Raw genomic sequence first — 7575 nt, 5'->3', positions numbered from 1 at the left:
AAGGGGTTAACATCCAAAATAGATAAAGAACTCATACATCTCATCACCAAAAAGTCTAACAACCCAATTAAAAAATGGGCAAAAGATCTGAACAGAAATTTCTCCAAGGAAAATATATAGGTGGCCAATAGGCACACTCATGCAAAATGTTCAACCTCACTAATTATCAGGGAAATGCAAGTCAAAACTTCAATGAGATGTTTCCTTACACCCATCAAATGGCTATAATTAACAAGACAGGAAACAGTGTTGTAAAGGATGTGGAGAGAAGGGAACTCTCATACACTGTTGGAGGGAGTGCAAACTGTTGCAGCCACTATGGAAAACATTCTCATCTTTTCCAATGTATTTCCCTCTGGCCAGTTCTGAGGCATCAGTCACGTGCCTAGTTCTTTCCTGGACCTAATTCTCAAGGCTGCCTCCTTGCAAGGCTTCCTTTAAACCATGCATATGGATTTAAGGTCACTGAATCTGATAATCCTCAGTGGGGAGATAATACCCTTTATTCATACTTTGTCCTAGGAGCGTCTTCACAGAATTCATTTTCAGACACTTATTGGGTGTTGTGTATGATATTCATGCACCAAGTCTAACTCTTCTGTGTTTCTGAAGATTTTGTAAGCCACTGAATCTTTTTTAATATATTTCTTTTTTGTTTCAGTCGGGATACATTTTCTTTCTTTTGCTTTCAATTTAGAACCCTAGCTGATAGAATCAGACTCAAAATGCCAGTTTGGACTTAAATAGAAAACAATGGAATGTAAGGGCAATTTATCACACAAATTGGCCTACACTCCATTGTGTGAGAAAGATACTCATCCCTCAAAATAGGAAGGGGAAAAGAAATATTCATTTCCCTTTCTGTAAATCAAACTTTGATAATTTACTATATAATAAAACACTAAAGGAACACAGTGTGCATTATAAAAGCATCCAAATAGAGACCATGTGCTTTAAAAATTTCATCTTCTTGCCATTGTAGGGGAAGAAGACATTTCCACTACCCTCTCTGGGTTCTTCTGGCCAGAAAACAAACTAAATTCACACGAGACAGAATAGCAGGAGAAAATTAAACAAAGTTTATAACATGTATACATGGGAGAGGCTCAGGCAAGCTGAGCAACTCACCAAAATGGCTGAAGCCCCCACCTTAAATATCATATCCAGCTAAAGACAAAGTAGGATGTTGGGGATGGGGGGAGTGAGTTACAGGAGGTTACCAGAAACAGGAATAAGATTATTATACAGATTTAAGTCCTTGCCTTTGGCATTGATTAAGATTTTCTAGAGATAAGATCATCCCCCGCTTCTTCTTGGTACAGAGAGGAGGCATATTTACAGATGGAGATTTCCTTTACAGTGTAAATGTCTCCTAACAAAGGGTAAGTAAACTCTACTTTTCAGTTGCTTTCCTGTCTGCAAAGTAACCAGCCCCAGATAATCATCATGCCAAAGAGACATATCTTGGTGTGGCCAATGTCAGTCCCAACACCATGAAACAATTAAAGAATGAATGAGAAGTGCAAGATAATAATTATTAGTTGATAACTGGATGATAATAAGAATGGCTAAAAGGCAACATAATGAAAAGGGAGCAGGGACCCTGTGAGAGGAAGAAAACTAGGGTAATATTAGCCTCATAGTCATCATTGTCCAATTTTCAAAATTATCTGAAGTAGATGCTCATAAACAATGGAGAAAATTGGAGAATATTTTAAAACTCTGTCTTCTTTCTATATTGCTTTTCCTAATGTCATTAAGAGCTTTTTTTGGAGAACAAATGGCCTGTGGATGAGACACTATCAGTAGGAATTAGCTTCCTGCTTTCCTGAGCCGTGAGACTACTGGAATAAAAGATTTCAAGAATGTCATTTCTTGTAGTTGGAGTTCTCAGTATTTGTTGGTGATCTCTTTTTCTCCATTTTCAGAGTTTTTGGCACGAAAAATTGAATTATTCTTGCTTTTGTTGGAATTTCATTAAAAGGGATTTCAATGATGCCATTAAAGGGGAGCAGAATTTTCCACACCAAAATATGCCTCTTTAACATAAATATTATTTTATGCTGGTTATTTTTTTTAAAGATTTTATTTTTTCCTTTTTCTCCCCAAAGCCCCCCAGTACATAGTTGTATATTCTTCATTGTGGGTCCTCCTAGTTGTAGCATGTGGGATGCTGCCTCAGCATAGTTTGATGAGCAGTGCCATCTCCGTGCCCAGGATTTGAACCAACGAAACACTGGGCCGCCTGCAGCAGAGCACATAGACTTAACCACTCGGCCACGGGGCCAGCCCCTATGCTGGTTATTTTTAAGAATCAACAGACATAGGACAAGTTCTGAAAACTGGAGTAGAAGTTACCCTTGTGTAAGAGACATTTGTATTTATCAAGGAAATTTTCATTTGTAAGGGTGTCTCCCTCTCTGTACCAGGAAGTGGAGAATGACCAAATCTCTAGAAACTCTCATCAATGGGGAAGGCAGCAACTTAAACCTGTATTACAACCATGTCCTAATTTACTGTGCCTTTCCTGGTAACCTCCAATTACGGTTTTACCCTTCCCCCTAACACTTTTGTCTTTAGATGACGATGATATTTAAGGTGAAGACTTGGGCTGTTTCAGGGAGTTGATTTTCCTTGGTCTCTCCCATGTAGGTAGGAGTATACATGTTGTGAAACTTTGTTTTTTTCCCGTTAATCTGACTTTCATTATACAGGAGGTGTGTAGGTCAAAAATCTAGGACACAGGACAAATTATTTTTCCTCTCCTACACTATTTACTAATGCTATATGGTAAAATGCCTCCAACTTGCTTTTCAGCAAACTAAATCCAAAGATATGGTGTGGTTTCCCCTAGGCTGTGGTGTGCCAAGGCCAAAAATAGATACAGGTCTCTTGATTATCTCCATAATTCACTACCTGAAATGAGTAAGAAGTCTGAAATGGGTACCTTTGCTCAATTCCACACTCCCTAAGATTATTTCTAATGAAAGCAGCGGACATTTTCATAATTTTCCTGATTGTCATGACACCATTCCCTTCCTACTCACTCATTCTACTCTTCTTAGGGCTGGCCTCATAGGCATGTGGCTTGTGTGCTTGCTAGAATCTCACACTCAGAGGATCCTTGCTTTGCTTGATACTCTGTTGTTGAAATCTTACAATTCTTAATAATTTTATCTCTGAGGATGCATGTGAGCACAACAGCTATGCTGGCCAACAGTGTTAGCATGCAGCTTTGGTCCAGCAACAATAGTTGCACAAGTGGGCTCAGGCAGCATGCACAAGGAGCAATTGGCCTGGGTTATCCATGTGCACACACACAAATGTTCAAAGTACTACAGGACCCCAATGGAGTGGTTGGGTTGTGATTTGGGCTTAGCACACGGAACTCCATTATGGATCTGTTGTCTCTTTTTTAATAGCAGCCACTGCTACTCTTAGCATTAGATAATATCTCTCAGATGAGATTTTATTCTCTACTACTGCATCTCATAGTTCTACTGAAATATGTTGAGACAAGCCAATATCTATGGATCAGTTTTGCTCGTTGATATTATGGCTCAGTCACTATCACAAATAGATGCCACCATTACATCCAATAAAAATCCATCAGCTCAAGGAAACTCCCTGGGTGAAGTGCTGGGTGGCAGTGATGACAGCAGCAGCTGCAGATGAAGCAGCAATGGTGGAGCTGGCTACTGCCCACTAAAGAGAAGAATCTCTGCCTGGCTGCAGCAATGGCCCATGATGGGGTCAGGGGCTGACTTACCCGTCAGTCCCGGAGCCCATCACTGTGTCCACTAAAAAATTATTAACTATGTCACCTGAGTGTCAGGACAGGAAATGCTAGGGAGCTTAGGAAGTAAACTTTGTCAGTAAAGTATTTTAAATGAAAGTGTACACATGGTCATTGCACTAATGCATGTGAGGGAGTTATTAGAAATCATCAGAGTCCAGAATCCATGGTTTTCAAAGCTGCTGCAAGATTGCAAAACAAATATCCACAGGATCAGAAATAGAAATAAAATTTAAAGATAATTTGAAGATTAAAAATTTAATATGAAAGATTATTCATGGAATAGAAAAGTCTTTTTATATGAAGTTTCAGAAGTCAATTATTAACAAAAAGAATAAAAATAGCATCGATTTAACCTGTAATTGAAAATATAATGATAAAATGAATAAATAAGCATTTGAAAAATGAAGCCACTTTTGCTTTATTATACAAAGTCCGTAAGTCACCAGAAATTTGAGAGGAATTACTAAAATGCCATTTGTTAGATTTATATTTAAAATTAAATTCAGATTTACATGAAATTGATTTATATGGATAGGTTGAAATTTATTCATAAGAGAAATCTTTTTTAGAAAAAAATTCTCCTTGATAATCATTAGTTCTACCTGTACTGTAGTTTATATTTTGATATAAGGTATCAGAAATTCAGTCTAAATTTTCACGACCCACGAGCACTCTTAATATCTCCAGTAACTTAAGCAGATTATTCTAAAAATTAAAAATCACCAAAACTTAACTGCATCTTAGTATTTACCACCAGTGAATGACAATATTTTCAATTATATTGATAATAAATGAAGTTCCTAAAAATACAAATTTTGAGGAAAATAAGTTCGAAGAAAAGTGAGCCAGAAAAATCTTACGACCGATAAAGATATTACATAATAAAGTATTATTATTGATTATATATAAAATTATGATACAAAAATATTGTTTGTAATTTGTATTTCATTTTATAGCTAATAAACTGATTTTGAAGGAAAACTTTATACTTAGCACCAATAATGGTAGTCTTTCTTGCTTTTGAATGAGGCCTCATATTTTCATTTTGTGCTATGCCCTTCAAATTCGGTAGAGTATGACCCTTCCCCTCCCTGCCATACCTGAGAGGGTAAAGAGCATTTCTACACTTATCACTGATGGCAGTGGCAGCACTTCACCCAGGGAGTTTCCTTGAGCGGATGGATTTTTATTGGATGTAATGGTGACGTCTATTTGTGATAGTGACTGAGCCATAATATCAATGAGTAAAATTGATCCATAGATGTTGGCTTCTCTCAACACGTTTCAGTAAAACTAAGAGATGCAGTAGTAGAGAATAAAATCTCACCTGAGAGATATTATCTAATGCTAAGAGTAGCAGTGGCTACTATTAAAAAAGAGACAACAGATCCATAATGGAGTCCCTTGTGCTAAGCCCAAATCACAAAACGGAGACTTAATACCTAACTCAATTACAATGTCAACCTTCCCCAGGGCTGGAGTCTCAAACAGTCAATCTGGAATTACCTGTCAGCACCAGTGAGATAACTCACCTCACAGACCCCTGCCATCCCCTAAGGGAAGGTGACCTTGCCTGAAACAATCAGCTCTTTGCAAGAATGACTTTCTTGTTCCACCTCTTTACAAGAGCTCCTTGTAAAGCTCTTCAGAGCACTTTTCCATTTGTTAGATGAGATGCTGCCTGATTCATTCAATAAAATCAATATACCCTTCAAAATTTACTCAGTTGAATTTGTTTTTTAACATTACTTAGGAAGTAAACTTAGTTTATGTAGAATGCCAGGGATGGGTGTGGGAATGTCTCTGACTAATTAATTCCCACTAATTTGACTAAACCTTTGACCCACTCCTCTTATAATTAACTTCACAGTTTCCTTGACCCCTGTTAGCACCTCCAAGTTTTTATTGTTGTCCTGAGGTCTAACTGAAATTAAGTCATTTCCTTAGCATTCATCACCCTAATAGAGACATAAACCTCTCATATTCCATTCAGAGTGTTATAAGGAGTTCCAAATCCGCAGTGAAGTCTTGAAGTCTCAGCTAAATACCTGTAATGATAAGTTTCTTTAAATTAAAAGAAAGACTAACTGGCACAGGTAAATTACAGGTTTACTATGAGAATAACAAGAAGTCTTCTGACTCAATTAGATCTTGACATTCAGGGAAAATTTTTTTGTTTTAGATATATTCGAAAATAGTAGAACTGCTATGCTGAATGACAACTTCAGTTAGTTTCTGCTTTAATTTCTACATTACAATGATTATCATGGACATCATATCAGCAAAAAGTACATGAATTTGAAAATTAATTTGAAATTGATGGGAAAAAGCACCATGAAGAAAAAAGATAAGGCTTAGAATTTTATATATGTATATATATACTCACATGTTTGTATATTTACAACATAATTTTGTACAGACCTAAGTGATATTCCTCCTCTCTACATTAATTGTAGTCCTTGCACTCTAAGCATAAAATAATATTTTTAATTCTGTACAAGGATGAATGAACTTATAACCAAGTCCTGGGTACACATGCGAAAAGCTTTGTCTACATTTTTTCAGTGCAGATTCTCTGAATCACTCTTCTTAGGGCCCCCATAACCTCTCTGTTTCTCAGGCTGTAGATGGGGTTTAGCATTGGGGTCAGGATGGTGTAGAAGACAGCCAGAACCTCGTCCTTTGTTGGAGATCTGAGGGATCTTGGATGTAGACAAGCGTAAAAAAGTGGAACATAGTAGAAAGTCACCACAGTCAGGTGGGTGCTGCAGGTGGAATAGACCTTCTTCCTCCCTTCTGCTGAGTGCATGTGGTAGACAGCAAGGACAACCCGGCCATAGGAACATGCAATGCCAATGAAAGGAAGCATGAGGAAGAGGATGGTGCTCATAAACACTGTGTACTCATAAACCCAGGTATCCATGCAGGCCAAAGTCAACAAGGCTGGGACATCGCAGAAGAAATGGTTGATGGCCCTGGATTGACAGTAACGGATATGGAAGGCATATGTGGTATGGACACAAGAGTTTACAAAGCCCATTATCCAAGATCCTATTATCATCAGCACACACACTCTTTTGCTCATACGGATGGAATAGTGGAGAGGAAAGCAAATAGCAATATAAGGATCATAGGCCATAGATGTCAAGAGCAGCGCTTCTGCAGCTCCTAAAGTCAAGTAAAAGAAGCTCTGAACTCCACATCCAATAAAGGAGATAGATTTGTTTCCAAAAAGAAAATTAGAAACCATTTTGGGGACAATGGTGGAGATGTGATTCAAGTCAATAATGGAGAGCTGACTAAGTAAAAAATACATGGGTGTGTGGAGATGGGTGTCCAGGAAGATGAGAAGCATTATGGACAAGTTGCCAGAGCCATTAGGAAAATGAGAACAATGAGAATGAAGAAGAACAGGCCAATTTTTGATGGTGGAAACAACCTCAATAAAATGAAATCAGTTGATGTTTGATTATAATTTTCCATAGGGCATTAATATGATTTTTCCTAGAGGCAGACACAAGAGTAAGTAAGTATAAAACTATAAGCTCTTTTTAACTTATTATTTTAGACTGTGTATCATTTAAAATTTTACAGCTCTTTTTTTTAAAAGATTTTATTTTTTTCCTTTTTATCCCCAAAGCCCCCAGTACATAGTTGTATATTCTTTGTTGTGGGTCCTTCTAGTTGTGGCATGGGGGAATGCTGCCTCAGCGTGGTTTGATGAGCAGTGCCATGTCCGCACCCAGGATTCAAATAAATGAAACACTGGGCAGCCT

General features: G+C 37.6%; 1 pseudogene; it reads right to left on the bottom strand.

The window, feature by feature from the left end:
• Positions 1–5967: 5967 nt before the first annotated feature.
• LOC138919746 (olfactory receptor 2L8-like) lies at positions 5968–7282 on the bottom strand (annotated as a pseudogene).
• Between the last annotated feature and the right edge of the window lie 293 nt (positions 7283–7575).

The sequence above is a fragment of the Equus caballus genome, chromosome 21 (assembly GCF_041296265.1).
Source record: "Equus caballus isolate H_3958 breed thoroughbred chromosome 21, TB-T2T, whole genome shotgun sequence".
Lineage (NCBI taxonomy): Eukaryota > Metazoa > Chordata > Mammalia > Perissodactyla > Equidae > Equus > Equus caballus.
Note: the sequence above shows the minus strand (reverse complement) of the source record. Positions and strands in the feature narration are given on the sequence as shown.